This window comes from Aptenodytes forsteri, unplaced genomic scaffold (assembly GCF_000699145.1).
Source record: "Aptenodytes forsteri isolate BGI_AS27 unplaced genomic scaffold, ASM69914v1 Scaffold172, whole genome shotgun sequence".
Classification (NCBI taxonomy): Eukaryota; Metazoa; Chordata; class Aves; order Sphenisciformes; family Spheniscidae; genus Aptenodytes; species Aptenodytes forsteri.
In genome coordinates, this window is record NW_008795018.1 from 10,594,621 (window position 1) to 10,612,658 (window position 18,038).

The following is an 18,038-nucleotide window of genomic DNA, read 5'->3' on the forward strand; positions in this document are numbered from 1 at the left end:
TGGCAAGGTGCTGTAATTGTCAGCCGATCAGACAAGTTGGGCTTGCTCTGGCAGAAATAGTCTTCCCATTGGTTGCAAAATATGCACAACTCTCAAAGAAAACACACAGTCCTTTATGCCACCGTTGCCTTTTTTTGTACAGTCGTTACTGAAGAAGTGTGAACACCAAATGTGTTGTCTTAATGTATTTAAGACATTGCTGGTGAAAGCATAAAAATCCTTACAAAGATGCAGCGCTGCAGTGGAAAATCAAACAAAATCAAACACAAAAGACTGAAAGAGTACATGCCATGTATCAGTAAGCAAAAGCTTAATCTTCACATAGTTCTCTGAAATCACAAGGTATCCAAATGCGTGCAAGGTTTTAAATAAATTGCAGGGAAAAAACAGGGTCTTGCCAGCTTCAATTTTCTTTTGAATGAAATCCACCATAGAGAAAGAAAGGAAACAGGCCGTGGTTCCTTCCTGGTGTCGGCCTCCTCATTAGGTTTTTGTTTCCCTCCTCCAAACTGGTAAATTTAATCCTGTAAGGGAACAATATAAATTATAATAAGCCTCACGAATTGCATGTTTTACTGATTTTTTACTTGGTAAAAAATAGGTTAGTCCAAAGCCGGTTATGAAGACACCAGCTCAGAGCAAAGGACAGACTTCCAAAGCACTTTTAGAGCTGGTACCTCAAACCCACCAATGTTTGCAGGGTGGTTGCCTAACTGAGATATATTAATCTATCTATATTAATGTATCTCTGCCCCAAGTGCTAACCTTCAGAGGTGCCATCAGCACTCACATTCTCCATGGAAATTATAGGCAGCCATAAATAGACAGCTGGCTCTTCTAAAGGTGGTCACACCCTGTCAATGCAAAGGAAGGTTGCTAAATGCTGGCACATTAGCTTCACACAAAGCTTCAGGAGTTTACACGCTCTTTTTGCCCCCTTTCTCGTGGAGTCCCTAGCGATCACCTTCACAGCAATGCTTGCAAATAGTTTATGAAAAGGTCTCCTCAGGTTTGCTTCCCAAGAGTTATCTGAGGGACCTCAAGGCATGTCACGAACACTTCTACAAACACAGCCAGATCATGGAGCTCCTTGTTGCACTGCATTTACACATTCACCTTTATTTCGGTGTTCTTCTATTAACAGGCAGATAACTAAAACCTCTCTTTTCATATACAGAAAGTAAACATTATATCAATAGCTTTGCTTAATGTTGTCTTTCACACTGCTGATGATTCCTGTTTGTATAGGCTTAAAGCTGTGATTGGACTTGCAGGAAGGTACCATGATGTTTTTGAGATTTACACAAAACAGGAGGCAGGCTGAGAATGTGGGAAGCATTACTTAAAGCATCCAACAAATGCAAGAAGAGCCAGGTGAAGGCTAAACGAATGGACTGGAGCCATTGGAAGGATTTTATAATTAACATATTTAACACTTAATAAATGTCCATGTAGAATTCTATGCCAAGTAATAAAGTGACACTTTCTGAGAAATTCTGTAGTTTGCTAAAGTTCAAAATACATTTGTTTTACAAGGTTTTTCAGGACCAAGGATTGTAACTACACACCTGCTACATTTTTAAAATGTAGTTGCAGGAAGACAGTCAGATATGGAGGAATTTTAGCACTTAAGAAAAAGAACGCTGAAATATTCATTGAGCATGGAACTGGTTTGCATTAACATGTCCTAAAACTATTTAAATCAAACTGGATGCAGGTGCCAGTGAATCTAGTCTAGCCCTCATTTCAAAAGCAGGAGAAAAACAAGGCATCAGTTTTGAACTGCAGTTTCAAGCATAAAATTTTAATTGTGGCTTTCATCAAAACAGCCTAATCTCTACACAACATCTAACTTCCATAATTTCCAGGGTTCCTGTCATGGTTCTTGAGAGCTTTTCTTCTGCCCTTTAAGCACCAGAATACCTGAATTGGATTAACAAAAGCCTGTTCTTAATGATGCATAGCAGCATCTTGGGCCCTCTTGGAGCTTGGTCTACCACCTCTTGAGTCCTGCTTGGGTTGTTTCCTAAACGCCTCTGGAGTTTGTGTGGAATGTCTATTCCACATGAAAGTCCCACTTTCCCCAGGGTCTAGGAGCTTGTCTGAAGCGCCAATAAATCTTTTTTCAAGGAATACATTAGAGTTGACCCATTTAGTTTACCCTTCATAAGCTTAAAATAAAAAGCAGTGTTTGGAACATGCAGAGATTCACAACTGCTTAGTGGTGAAACACTGTTGACAATATTCCCCAAATTCCACATTCACCTTCCTTCAAAAACACTTTTAGAGATGACCTCTTTGGAGCCCCTCCTTATAAAGAAGCAACTAGACTCCCAAAGCTCCTTCCAATGTTGAGCTTGCATTTTCCCCTACTGCCACCCACATTACAGCTGTGGAAGGTGGGCTTGCTGTTTGGAAGCCACATCTGCCCAGATCCAGAACTGCTGGCCTGATTTCAGGCTAAGCCCAAATTGCTGGAGTTCCAGAGACTGGCATAAGCGGCAGGAACATCTAGGACAGGTAACAAAATGATCTGAATAGAAAAGCCTCTGGATGGAGGCTTTTCCAGGAGTTACCAAATTGCTCAGGTTTAACACTAACTGCAATTACATTAATCACACAGAACTTTTCCTTTCTATCACTGGACCTCAGGACAATTTCTAAAGGAGGTGAGCATCACACTTCTCCCAGGGTTGTGCTACGATTTCCCAGTGACAATACAACATTTTCCAGCTTCAAGTTTGGCTCTGTAGGCAAAGCTGATGACACATTCTCCAGGGGAGGGCCTGAGCCTGTGAAATGGGGAATACCTTCATCAGAAGCTTAGCACTTCCAGAATCAAGCCCTAGAACGTTAAAAGCTTCCTTAGAAATGAACAAACTGACAGCTGCTACCATTTAACAGGGGAAAAAAAAAACTTTGCATACTGGCAACCACTGCCAGCACCAATGCAGACCAAGGGCAGAACACAGAGAACTAAGAAAGGGTAAGCAGAGGTTACATAAATGTGCATGGGAGATTGCAAAGTTTTTTGCTGAACCCAATTTGTTTTCCTGCTCTGGCTCAGTATAAGGCAGCTGACAGTTTTATGATCGCAACTCCACCAGCTCCAGCTTTGCTGGGTCCTGCTATGCCAGTGCTGCAGCTGGAGTAACTGGTTTCCTGTGAAGCCGAGAGCCTGTGGAACGGTACGGTGGGCAACGCCACCTCCCACCTTCTGCATAGGCTCAAGATTTAGACTAGATCAAAAAGTAAACTCCCTGGAAAAGAAGGTAGTTTGATGCCACACTTCCCCAGTGGTTCTGGCTGGGAAAAGCTAGAAGACATAGTGCAACTGGAACCGGGGAACGGCTGGTGGTCACAGTCTCTCTGAAGCCGTGTTGACACACACAGCCTGCCCGGTTCAGGAAGCCAGCGTGCATGACAGCTCCCTGCTGCTCGGACCAGCACCCTAATGGTCAGGTTGTTCTGAGGCTGAACCCTCAGTTTTGGCTGCCGAGACAATGTGTATAAAATCCTTACGTGATCTTTGACACAGCGAACAAGCCTGGTGGTTAGGAATATACACACCGGGAATATATAACATTTGCATCTGAATCCCTAATTCACTGAATGTTTATTGTCAATTCGAAATGGAGTCAACAGGTGAAATCCCTTTGCCCTCATGGAGTGCCAGCCTTCTCCTGGGCAATGGAGAACAGAGGTCTACCTATCCTGAGGCAGAGGAAGAAACCGAACACGGATATGCCACTTCGCAGAGGAGCGCTGTAATCGCTGTGCTGTGGGACAGGAGACTTCCTTCTCTTCGCTTTGGTTTTGTATAAGATGTGACTCATTGCATCACATCAAATAGACGCCTCCCCTAAACTGGAGGAAGGGTGTCTCTTTGTCCACAGCAGAAAATCCACAATAAAACCAACATGAAATTTTAGATTGGTGTGAACCAATCTTTTTATTAAAAAAGCATTGTTTCTTCAGTGGGGCTCTTGAACTGAAACATCAGTTGTTCACACAACCAAGACCCGAGGCAGGGCCCTCTACACAGTGCTGCCATTCAGTTCCCAGATGGCTTAGTATTCCACCTCTGCATTTTTTAAGATATATTTTAGAAATATCCTTGCTTAGAATTTAATACGTTTTCCTGATCATACAAATCAAAGTTTTGCCTGGTGACTTGGCAGATCGTGTTTATGGCCTCTGGTCACAGCTTTGCTTATAAAAGCGTAAATTGTTAAATGGAATATTTACAACTTGTGATTTCCCAAGAGCAAAATAGGGTTCCTTCAGATCTCCATTAAAAAAAACCAACAACAAAACCTGAAATGTAACAGACTGCCTTAAAAATGAACTTGTATTTTTTCACCACAGGTCCAGGTACTTTTGGTTTTCATGACATCTCTACTAAACCTAATAAAAGATTACAAGAAAGTTAATGATGTGCTTGAAATATCAAGTGACCTAAATCAAGTAACTCAATTGTATGTTTGTTATCTAGAGAAATCATCTGCTGCATACATCCCGTTTGTCCCAGACCCCGAACGGGATAAAATAAGGTGTTAACCCACCTTAAAAATGGCAGAGGCCAACTTCAGAATGCAATAGCTGTTGATGTAACAATGGTTCTAGGAAGGGATACTAAAGCTTGTAATTTAAACATTAATCATGCTCTCAAGACGAGGCAGAGGAGAATGACTAAATCCCAAATATTTTTCTTTATTTTAATTAGTAAAAGAATGACCTTTCCTTTAAAAATGCAAATCACCAATTCACTACATGCTCTTTTTGGCAGCATCAGCATCCTTCTCTAGGTGCTTTTAATTTTTGTATAAATTATCACATAGGGCGGAGCTGTGCTCCTGCAGAGTCCTTAGCATGCAAAGCACACTCAGAGTGCAGGTCTATTTTAGTTGCAGCTGATTTAGCATTTTTATAAGAGTATTCATTCTGACTAAATCCCAAATATTTTTCTTTATTTTAATTAGTAAAAGAATGACCTTTCCTTTAAAAATGCAAATCACCAATTCACTACATGCTCTTTTTGGCAGCATCAGCATCCTTCTCTAGGTGCTTTTAATTTTTGTATAAATTATCACATAGGGCGGAGCTGTGCTCCTGCAGAGTCCTTAGCATGCAAAGCACACTCAGAGTGCAGGTCTATTTTAGTTGCAGCTGATTTAGCATTATTATAAGAGTATTCATTCTACAATGCCAGATTTAAAATAAAAATGTGAGCTGACAACTGGAGATACTGTATTCTCTATGAGCTGAAACATGGGGGTATTTAAGATCATCAACAATATATTCTTTCTGCTTCTCCCTCCACCATACATGCACACACCACAGATACTGTTCATCCTCTCTAAAAAAAGTATACTATTAACAGGTGAATTTTTTCCCCGCACCTTTTATTCCTACCTTTGTTAGAGAAGTCATTTTAAAAAGCCAACCAAACATTATCAATACTATTTGCACTCAGATAATATCTACATGCAACTCGTTGCTATAAATATTAATTAATTGGATCACCAATACCCATAATGCAACTTTATTTTGACCTACATGCCCTATGAACTAGATATTTTTTGGATTCAATTTTCTTAAAACCAACTGTCAGCATCATGTGATGGAAGAGATGAAAAATGAAAATGAGCGTTCCCGCTGTGCAGGTGAGTGACCTGTGGGAGACAGCTCTGCCTGCTAGGATTTTTACACGTACCATCAGACACAGACCAATTGATTAGATCATCTTATACCCGCCACCAACTAGGCTCAAGAGACTAATTAGAGAGAGTACTGCCTGCGCAGGCACCCCATTGACACCTAATTTGCTCAGCCAAAGCCTTTGGGGAGAATGTATTATCTCTGCAGCTGCACTTCATGCATTTCTGATTTGAGGCATAAGCAAGGAGTACTTCTTCGCTCTTTCGAGCAAACTGAGTATATAAGCCCTTAAGTGCTAAATACAAGCAGACAAATTAAATCTGGCCAGCCTCCCATAAGTTCTTTTTCCCCTTCAAATGTATATATACATGCATACACGTCTTATTTTATATCTGTGTCTATAATATATGTGCACAAATGCAAACATACAAATAATGTGTACGTATGAGTCTGAATATGTGTGGAAAGCTTGGGTGCATAAAGACATTTCTATAACCATATGCTTTAAAATATGCAACTGTCACACTGTATAGAGTGCTCTCTTTCACAGGGAAGTTTTACTTCTGTGAGATTTAAAAGAAATGCAATTGTTCTAATATATGAAAAATAAATGATCTGCAGTATTGTTAGCTCAGGCTCTGAATTACCCCATGGACAAGGCTCAGTAGACTGCTGCCTATAAAGTTGCTCTGCGTATCTTCAGAGGTGTTAGTTCAAAGATTATTCCAGTATACAGCCTAGCTTTGTTGAAAGCTTTTCTTCGATGGACTATACCTTCTTTGTGGTTTCCCGAGGAATACTGTTCACTAAGGCTAAATATAAGATTACTGAAATTGCTTTCTGCTGGGCTTTAGTTTTTTCTAGTTATCCATGCCCCAAAATACACAGAAGAGGCAAGACTTAAGGCTGTCATTAAAAATTTATTTGAAAAAAAAATTGACGCCAGAAAAACTATGATTTTTTTACAAACTGAGAAGTGTTTGAAGAAAATATTTTCTGCTATAGGCTGGTATGTGATTCCTGAACTCAAATACCTTGTAACACACAGGAAAGTGGTGGATTTGCATCACTTCTAAAATAGCACAGGAACAAAATACCTTCTTCTCTGTGATGTGTCTACAAAGCAACTTTCAGAGTTGAATGAAGCTGAATTATTATAATTTAATTTCAGCTGGTGTCAAAGCCCGTGTTGACATGGTCAGTTTATAGTGTCAACTCAGGATCCTGCACCGCCGTAACTAAAGAATTAAAGAAGCCTTAGCTAAATACGTGCAAGTTACCTGTGTGACCAAAACATCAGATGTAACCTCCTTTGCCAAGGACACAATGAATGCCACTTCCAATCTTTTTCCCAGGATGGGGCATAACTTAATAAGGAGAGAACATCCTCACCTTCCTCCCCTCACATGGGCCGCATCTTTTCCAATTCACTTTACATTTCTTTAGCAATATTTAATCTCATTTAATGGTTAAATGACACCTCTGGATTATCTCGGCAACGGTTGGCTGTTATTCTTTCACAGACACAGGACTGTACGGGATACTTACACATTATAATAATAACTACTATCAGTCATTAAAAGTAAACCACATTTGACAAATAAGTAACAAAGGATTTACTGATTAATTTTTTCCTGCTCTTTTTCCCCTGTGTCTGAAGTTACTGCGTTGGTATTCTTATACACACTGGACTTCCCAGACTCCATCCTCAGTGATGAAAATTGCTGTATATTCTTCTCCACAGTTCTAACGTATGAATTATCATACAGATTGCATATGGACACATTCCTGTTTTAAGAATTCCTCTTCCCACAAAGGGTTTTTCACAGGTGGACTTTGCCTCTGAGCAGAGCACCACAACTCCAAATAAAGGGAGTATGGGAGGTGACTGCAGTTTCAGGGTGGGTGCGAGGGGATGACCCTAAAAGAAGTGAGTGCTAGACAAGGACTGTAAACTAGTCATAAAATAAAAAGTTAGAATGGTAACACAATTATAAACTAAACTATTTTATGAGTATACGTACATTAACTAAGTGACATAACCTTTTAAAGGTGAGAGGTCTGTGGCACAGTGGATATGGGGCTGAAAAGCAGAAACCAAGATTTTGGCTTTGCTACTGAATGTGATGGTAGGCAGGTCACTTTATCCCCCTGTAACCTCTGTTTTGCAACAGGGGGTCTGTTTTATATCCCAGCCTCTGGGTTTAGAGTGTCTCCCAAAATGAGCGCCCAATTTTAGCTGGAGCCACCACTAGTTCAAATTAGATAAATACAGTTAAATTTAACAAAAACACAATATTAGAACAGCTGCAAACTTTGGAAGTTGTTGAAATCCTTACTTGGACTGTGAGTTTTCCAATTGTACCTTTACGTACAATAAAAGTCCAAAATGAAAGTCCTACATCACCTAGGACTTTGTAAACGTGCATCCAACAGTCCAGTGTGGGAAGCTGATTCTGAAGAGCCAAGACCTATCCTTAAATTACACACCAGTTGCTAAGTAGCATATATGCGTATCAATAATTGCAAACCAACCGTGCATATTTTGCACATAGGTCTCTTCAAAATATTATAATGAATTCCTTCATAGTGTGTCTTGTTAGGAAAAAAAGGAATACAAGTCCTGATCCTCACTGTAATATATTTTATTCACAATATTCACTTCCAGTGATACTTGATAACATGATTGGTTTCACAGTTGATTTGTAGGTTACCTTTAACTTCTGAGTGGCTGTGGTAACTTCCAAAAGAGTTTTCTCCAAGTCTTTCAGCAAAAATTCTTTCCTACCCTAGCTGCCCACAGCTGAAGTTCTTCCTTTGAGTTGAGAACAAAGTCCACAAAGCCTTTTACAATTACCATTTGAATAAGGCTTCACATGAAAAATGGCCAGGACTGAATCTACTACATGTCTTCTAGTTTTCAAGAATAAAGCACAGCACTCTGTGAGTGAGCTCTGGGAAAACTAATACTTCAGATGAAGATACTACAAAAATAGCAGTGTTATTGAGCTCAATATAGTTTGCAAGCAAAGCTATAGAAACCTTATTAAAAACAAAAAAGCAAGCTGAGGATTTTGGTACACATCAAGACCAGAAAAATATTAATGCTACTTGTTTGCAAGAACATACTTCTCAAACCGGACAAACAGCCAAATCCTTACAACTTCTTACACCCTCCTGGTTTGTTTTTCCTTTTCCAAAGGCTTCAGGATTCAGTATGTTATTTATATTTTTAATGGCTTAAAGATTTGTCTCCTCTGAAATTGGATCCCTATAAAGGCATAAATTTTCACTCACGATTATATCAATAGAAAAAAATAAAGGATGTAACTCAAAGATTTTCTAGATTCCAATGTGCAAGAAACCCAAACAAGCCCTCCCCCTTCTTTTTTTTTCTTTTTTTTTTTCCCCCTGATTAATATGATGTGTCTAAATTGCTATGTTTCTCACCCTGATAACTTGCAAAAAAGCCTGCCAAAGAGGAACTGACTGAAGATGAACTGGAGAAATGCTGCCTCCCTGGATCTATAATGAGAGAACCTAAACCTACAATTTTTGCCAGTGTTTGACACAATAGGATCCTTATCTCAGCTGAAGCAACAGCTCTCTACTCTGAAACAGGTAAGTAAATGCTATGCCTGAACGAAATTTGTATGTAGCTTAATTAAAACATCTGAAAGAAAAAAAAACAAAAAGAGCCTATCAGTTACGGTTGCATAGAACTCAGAAAAGGAAATACCTGTTGGAAGATGATATACAGCCACTAATGCTCTGGTTAACAGGTTTATTACTGGTTTGAACCCCTCTCTGGAGAAAAGGAGCCCCAGGAAGAGCTGGTGAGAGATTTCCTCATTGCATTCTCTTGCTAAACCAAACAGCCAAGGGACTGGAGATTCAACCACAAGCAACTGGATGCAAGTGAGCTGAGCTGTGGTACCCTTCCACCGTGTCTCATCTTTGTGGCAGAGCCAGCTTAAGAAATTCCCACTGCCCACAAACCTCACTCCTTATTCCTGCCCTGCAACTTGTGCCCCTGTCACTTGCCCTGATAAAACTGTCTGTGGGACACCCTGCACACTGCATCACTAAAAGCATCAGAAGTGGGATTATTTTAACGTAGATCTCAGTGATCCAGTTTATATTAAACTTGTAAATAGTTGCACCAGCACAACTAATGGGATTGGAAACTGGTGAGGGAGCAAGAAGGAACTGCCTGGATAGAGCTAGGCAGAAATTTACCACGCTGTTTTTGCCTGCAAAGACAAAAACGTGGAATTACATCCTTATTTTTCATCAACAGCAGTTTCCCAGTGCATTACTCATAACAAAGCTTCACTTCTAATGTCTGAAGCCACTTCCCAACTCACAAATGGCTAATTATTTTCAGGTATCCAGAAACACAGTGAAATCTGCCTTAGCTGGCCACTTAGGGGAGCAGACAGAAGTTGTCGCATAATGACCTACTAATTAAAAAGGAAGAAAACCATACTCAAAAGATCTGGGAATACCCGTAAGATTGCCTAATAAGGATAATCTCCTGTACATGTTTCAAGGGAGCAGCAAACGAGATGGCTGAGAGCCCATGCCTCTGACTGAAAGTTCCTTAGATTTTTTTGGTTGGTTTTCATTTCTTAGCAATAAAAATATGTTGGCCTGCCAACATATCAAGGAGATGTTTAACAGTTTGTGAAGCTTCAAGTCATATTTATCCAGAGTTCAGAGACTTCAGAAGGGATAGAAAAGCTTCAGATTTTTTTATAGGTCTGTATCTAGCTTCGAATGAAGAATACAACCCTAGAGTTCAGGGAGAGCAGATCAACTCTGCCCCAATCCAAATATCACGAATGAAACTCATTGACTGCCAGCCTCAGAACTGATGGTCACTGTTACTTAACAGTACTATTTATCAACTCGAACCTAAGCGTATTTCTTATATCTGAAGCACAACAGCTGACCAACTCAAAACCCAAATGATACGATGTGCCTGACCATCTCCCTCTTCTCCCCCCATCTAACATAACAACAACTAAATAAATTCAGAGAACTTATTTGGAAATTTATTTCTGTTTCTCCCCGTCATGGTTTTTATCCCCAAAGCAAAGTCTGCTGGAGAAAATGACATATGGGAGACTAAATGCCTGCCGGATGACTCATTAGCATTCACCTCCTCCCAAAAATTAAGCACTGCCTCATGCAAAGATTAAAGTATCCACAGGTACTTAAAAATAGGACATTCTGTATACATGTGATTGTTAATATTAGCCAAGTTACTTCTCAAGAGATAAGTGCTCTTGGAACAAATTTAATGCTTCTAGCATAATCAGTGCAAAGTAGCTATGGGATAGTCTTGAGATGGGTGTGGACCATTTTGCTAGTCCGCTTACAGAAAGAAAGATTCCTTGGAACTTAAAGATACCTCTGCAAGGGATCACAACACTATAAAGTACCTTAGTCCCCCCAGATAAATGCTAAAGATTAAGAAAACAAAGTGTGAATGTTTATTATTACCAAAATCATTATAGTAGCCTGAAAGTACCTAAAGGCAGTTTGGAATTAAGTTATGTTTGTTAGTTCTTCTTTGGAGAAGAGAGAATGAATGTTCAGATGGAGAAGGAAGAAGAAAAAGGGATGGGTAAAGTAAGAAAAAAAAAATCAATTTCTCACCTGTATTTTTATTTTTGTTAGTGTTTGTCCTAGATTTTTTTTTCCAAAAAGGAGAGTACTTTTCAAACCAGCAAGGAATTCTTAATTAATCTGGAATGTGGAGTTATGAATGCCTTTGTTTTAGCTTGACAGAGCAGACATCATTGCAGTCGCATTCTGGACAGCAAAGATCCTTCTAGCTAAGCACCATCTGGTTATACATTCTATTTGCTGCTGTGGCTTTTCAGAGACTGAGCGTCATGCCAAAGTGGTCATGTCAATTAAAATACATTTTTTAGGACAGCACTGCAACCCTTAAGCACACATAAAATTAGACAGAATGCAGACCTCACATGCTGAATCAGAAGGATCTTTTCCACAATTATAGTATATTAAATTAATGGCAAGTTTAAGTAATAGAGGTATTTAAATTTTGGAATATATTTCCAAATACCATTATGTCTGAAGCTCTTAGGCTATCTGTCCACCCACACCATGAATGCCATACAATGGTATTGACAGAGAGATCAGGAAGTCTTTGGAGTTGACCTTTCCAAGCCTGAATTGTTTTCCAACCCAACAGTTCTGAAGACTAGAATGGGGCAGGGGAGAAAAAATCCCAGTTTAGGAAATGCAGTGGTGTCTATATGGAATACTGCTTGCCTCCGTGCTCATTCCCTATAGGCTCTGCTGGTACTTACCTATACGGCTCCCACTTGGGATTCTTGCTGAAAATCTATGACATTAGAAATAGTTACTGGCAGCGTCAGGCCAGCTGCATTTTTCCCTGCCAGTTCCATTTTTACATATAAAACCATACGGAGCGCTGAAACAGAAATATTTCCACAGTGTGGTCTCTGTGGCATTAAATGGAAAAAATGTTCTAGAATTGGCACCTCTACAGAGCATCACTACAGCAATGAGGATATCCTATCTAGTATATAGAGAGATCACAAAGCAGCTCAGTTATTTTATTTCTCAGAGGTCCCGTTCTGGCTGTGGTAAGAACCTTTTCCACATGTATGACTAAGATGTTCAAATATAACGCATGGTTTGGGAAACGCAACATGAGGTAATTCTCATAGACACAACTTTTAGCAGCATCCACACCCTTTGAAAATCAGGCCTCCTTCAGACACTACAGAGGCTTCCCCCCCGCCCCAATTGTTTTTTGAAAGACTTACATGTTTTTGAAAAGCAGTCACACACTCTTGAGAGGCTTCATACATGTGGCAGAAATAGTAGATGTCAAATCAGGCGCAACATACCGTGCATTTTGTGGTATGCAAAGACAGGGATCATGGTAAGATGGAGTACTAAAGGCTTTTCTTTAACTGCCATAAGCATCAGTTTTCTTGTAACTGCAAGAAATACTTAATCTTTTTTTTGAAGCTCCATTATAAATGTAAGGTTTTGCATAGCTCATTTAAATAGTTTAAATGACACAAGGTTAAGAACAGGAAAGCCTTTCACCAAAAGTGGTTAGTCCTTTTCAAAGATTTCATATTATTTGAAGCTTACTTTCCCTGCATTCTTTTACCTTGGCTGCTTCCCAAATGGGTATAAGTTAATTAAATAGGATTTTGACCCTTTAACCTTCCCTATAAACTGCATCTTTACCTAACTCTATTTAAATAAATCAGATAAAAAAACAATCATGTAGCAGAATATGTATTTTTACAGCTGTGGAACAAACAAACATGTCTATTAAGCTTATTTGTAAGTACTTAGTAGTCAAAGCAACAGCCAAGACTCATGGATGATTTTAATTAAAATAAATCTGGGTGGGCACATAAATTCATTTACGATGGCTTTTCTGAAACTGAAACTTCTCTAGCATTACTGAACAGCACTGCAGTGCTGTTCATTTGTTTGTGGCAACTGAAGTTCAATCCACCTGATTAGCTTGTATTCGTTTTATGAGTCATGTAAAGTGTAGCCAGTCTCTACAAAAAACATCAAAGGTACAAGCCTGAAAACTTTTACAGGAAAGGACAGAAAGAAAGAGAAGAACAGATGGGCAGACAATAACAATACAGAACGATACCCAGCATTTCTATAACAGACATGCTCTGGGTCTAATTACCAAAAGAAGGTGAAATAGATGCACCAGGAGAACATCACGTTGCTCTCTACAAACAGATAGTGTGACTTTCTGTACACAATTACCCCTTTTTACCTTAAATACCAGCTTTTGAATATAAACACCGCCTATTATCTCAGATTATGAGACCCTTCCAAAAAATGAAAGCCTTCTTTTAATTTCATCCAGAAACAAAATATAATTTAGGTATGAAGGATGATAAGAGTTACATATGAAGAAATGAGTAACTAGCTCACTTATAAAGAATGAACAAAGAATCAAGCTGCCTCTTTGTGCCTAAGTGATGTGTGTTCATATGTGTCTCCGCATAGACAGTGACAAAGATGCTGTCACTGGAGCCTGAGCACTGATCACATCTCTCACCCCCAGCAGGGACTTCATAAATTGAGCTCATCACAGAATGCAATCCTTCTGAAACATAGGCCTTTGGTTTGATATATTAATAGTGATACGATCTAACTACCTTACTGGTGCATTATGTTCTGATTTTGCAGCCATTTGGTGATAAATACACACATCTTCAAGAGCGTTAGATTTCGATCATTGATTGGGACATAGTTGCCCATTTCCTGACACTTCTCTCAACCCGTCATCGCTGAACTAACAGCAGGAAGATGACAACAACAGTCATGTCATGCCTAAGAAGCCCCCCACCCAATGTGAGCAGAGAGGTACGGGCACAGGCGGGGAGGCAGACCTGTGCAGCGACTCCCATCTTCTGAGGTGCAACTGATCTCCTCATTACAAGTGGTTGCGGTTTTTTAGTGGCATCACGCATCATGTTTTGTCTACCTTTGTCAAACTACATTAGACCAGGGTTGTTACCACACACAGGCTGTGATAACAAAGATTAATAGGAATAAACTCTTCCATTTTTCACATTGCACGGAAGCAGATCATATACTCTCACCAGGGAGGTTTCTCTGCCCCCCTTCACTATCCCCGAAACAAAGGTTTCTAAAGTAAGGTCTAGAAGTAGATCGTGCCCAAAGTAAAAAAAAAAAGAAAAAAAAGTGATCAAAAAAGGCACTGGAAATTCTGGAAATTATAATAAATAGTTTAAAGGCATGTCAACAGCCTGTAACTCTCCCTCCTCAGAACATTTTTATCCTTACAAGTAATAACCGACAATAACGGTACTGTAAACTCAGAGAGATACATTGTGCTTTGAAAGGGCTTTGCAGAGAGTTATTTTAATTATTTTCCTTATATTGTAAGTGGAGGATGAAAAAGAGATTTCTGAAATAAGAAATGTTATTGTTAACTCACTAATCACAGCTGAGGGACTTAGAGGCAGTCTGGTTTCTGAAATATCTTTGAGCTTATTTTACAGAATTGACTAAGTTGGTGGTATCCCTGTCACATGGATTTCAATGCTGAAATATCTTGAGCTTATTTTACAGAATTGACTAAGTTGGTGGTATCCCTGTCACATGGATTTCAATGCAAGGCACCAAAACTTCCTTTATGCAGAAGTACAATAGACAACACTGGATGCTGAAATCACATCCTGGAACATTTTAGAACGCTAATATTTGAAACAAGCAATTTTTTATTAATTTAAAGAAGTTAATTTTTCATTTGTAAATGCCTATTTATGAGGTGATTGAGTTTAGAGTCGACGTATAACATACATGCTACATTATTTATCTTTCAAACATAAAAATACATATCCCTGCTGTTTTGAAAAACTACTGACCCTTAAGAGTCAAAGCAAGGGCTTGATTTCTCTCCTTTGATTCTGGGGGCCCCACAGATGGGGGGGTTATGAGCTTCCCTATTTTGCTTCTTGACATTCAACACGCTTATGGCTTGAGACCAATGGAGTAGCTGGGGGCAAACCGGGTACCAATACATAGGTAGGGCCGCCGAGGGGACCTCGGGAAAAAGCCGAGACAACGGCCAAGGAGCCCAGCGTCGCAGAGCAGACCAGGAGAGCAGTCTGCAGCTGAAGCCGGGCAACCACACAGCTACAAACTATGAGGTTTCGCAGCAGAAGCTGCTATAATATGGAAATAGATTCTTACCCTCCAGGCCCATATGTCATCACACCAAGCTAAGCTGAAGCTGCCAGCTAAAATGGGCAATTTCACATGAACTTGGCAGGGTGACTGCCAACACAGAGCTTGTTTTCCACTGGTGCCACCCACTCTGCTAATCCAATTCTGGCTCCTGATTTGCTTTTAAATAATAATGAACGCAGCAGATGGGAGGGGAAAATGTTCCCGGCAGTTAAGCCAGCATGCAAGTGAGGCTCTTTGCTTTTCACATATCTTGTGCAAACTAGCTCTAAATGCAATGTCAAGTGATTAATAGTGGTTAAACAAGAAAGCCAGGATTTGCCATGTTCTCAGTCATTCAATCTTTGACCAGGACGGGCAGGCAAACAAACCAGACAGAAGGATAACACACTGAAAGAGAAAGAACAACTTTCATAACATTTAACTTAGATAAGGAGAGGGATGGACTCTTCTTTCCATCCTTGCAAATACCATTTTTTTGGGGGGGAGGGGAATAAGGGGGGGTTAAGCACCAGAACAATATTAAAAATACCTTTTGAGTCAAACACCCAGTAATCAGGACAGGCACTATTAAGCATAATCCTATGGCTGACTCCTTTTTGACAAGGAGAGGGGAAACAGGCTGAAGCACCAGGTTAGGGAATAGGGATGTGACTGTCAAGAAGGAGACACGGAGAGGCAGAGGGCAGACGGCAAACAGCGTACAGCCAGGAGGCTACATGTCTTTTCAGCAGCAGCAGTAGGACCTATTATTCCTGGGTCACACAACATTATCTCCTGTCCAACAAACAGCAGGTAAGCTTGTTTGCACAGTGCACCGTGTTTTCTCTTGTGTCAGCCTGACACAGAGGATAATCACCTCCTACTGCTACCTACTGGCCTCACACTGTGGGTTGAAAGGTATGAATCCCACTGACAACACATCTTGGTGAAGGTGAAAGAAGACATCAATATGCTTCCATACACTGAAACTTTTCTCTTTCACTTCCTCAGTTGCTGAAAATTTGGGAAATTACAACTCTCGAAAGGAGTTAAAAATGCTTGGGCAATATTGCATCTAACCCCTTCTACATCTGTAGTAGTCTTTAACATGTGATTATTTTCTTTGCCCCACATGAGACCCTTGCCACATTCACTGCTCAAACTATATGCTGCTTTTGTAAGACAGAGTTTTATTGAAAATAAGACCCTCAACTCCTTTAACGTGGAAGTTGGAAGGTCTCAAGTAAGTTGAGCAGGAGATGAGAAAAAGTAAGAAAGTTTCAGTAGCTGAATACCTAGAAAGTTGCATTTGAGTCCTGCTTCTGCCACAGCTCCTCCATGATGCTAGAAAAGCTTTATCAGAGCTCTTACGTGATGCTAGAGAAGTTATATTAACCTATTTTATCTAATTTTTTTTCCTAACAGGAATTCACTTGGCAACTCTCATTTCCTGTATAATCCAAGATGGTTCCTGGCTTGGGCCACTGATACACTGAGCATTCACTGCTCCAACTGAGGTCAATGAAAAATGAAATCCAATCTGAACATATTAAGCACTAAAAAATGCCAGGAGCTCTAAGAAATCAGGCAAGAAAAATTGATTTATTTTTAACAATTGCCATCTTAATACCTCTGCCTCAGCTCCTAGTGTGTAAAATGGACACCTCCGTACCATCTCAGCTCATGGAGGTACCGTGAAGATGGCTTCCCAGTGCTGGCCAGGAACTAAGATACAATGCATCACGAAAAGCCTCCATGGAAATTAATGATTCCGTATCTGGTGCAGGCTATGGATGCTGTAGTCATAATGCATAGGATCAAACACTGAATGATGAAGATGAAAAGAAACATTAACTATCCATCTGTGTTCACAATCCATTATCCTGTAAAAAAGCAATCTGAGGTCTCAAAGAAATAAGAGTAAATGATCCTGTAAATGAAGACTGTAGATAAATGTATAAACCACAGGTGGAGGAAATTAAATTTGAAACCTTAATTTTTGTATTTCATAACTACTGTTTGAATTTGCCACTTTAGTAAAGTTCTTGAAGCAGACTTTAGGAGAAGACAGTGTTGCTAAGAACTAATGGTACATCTTTGCAGTTAGTCACAAATAGGATGAAGAGATTCGTAATATGAAACGTAAGCCTGGCTCAAATGTACTATCAGCTTCTACATCTTTCAACTGAAATATTTTGTCTGGTTTCATGTTGCAAGACCACAGTAACATAATTTGAGACAGCAACCTTTGATAATACAGGATAACAGATATTCCATTGTGTAAATTTTATGATCTCTGTTTTTCCATCTAATGTAGGGACTTTAGCATATGCCTTCTGAAAACTGAAAGAATTTCATACAGGCATCTGTACTGGCCTGTTCTTTGTACTAATTAAATTAGTTTCCTGTTGAGTAAGTAAAATACTGGCAGCCAGGAACAGTTGGGGAGACAGCTCAGAGGCTTAAGCACTGAACCATGAACTTTTCTGTTTACTACAATATTAAACAAGTAGACACTCTTGCTGACACTATGGGGAATGAAAGAGCATTCTGTTAAGATATTTGTTTCATTACTGTTCGTGAACTACTGATCTTCTTAAAGAGAGATTTTTAAAGATACAAAAGGT

At 39.6% G+C, this 18,038-nt stretch overlaps 1 protein-coding gene across 1 annotated transcript in view; it reads right to left on the bottom strand.

Annotated features, from left to right (window-relative positions):
• Positions 1 to 407: 407 nt before the first annotated feature.
• The window catches only part of CDK14 (cyclin dependent kinase 14), a 243,004-nt gene continuing 225,373 nt past the window's right edge, over positions 408 to 18,038 (bottom strand). Inside the window, exon 13 of the mRNA XM_019471112.1 lies at positions 408 to 524. The gene's annotated coding sequence lies outside the window, so the exon portion shown is untranslated. The remainder of the gene's footprint in view (positions 525 to 18,038) is intronic.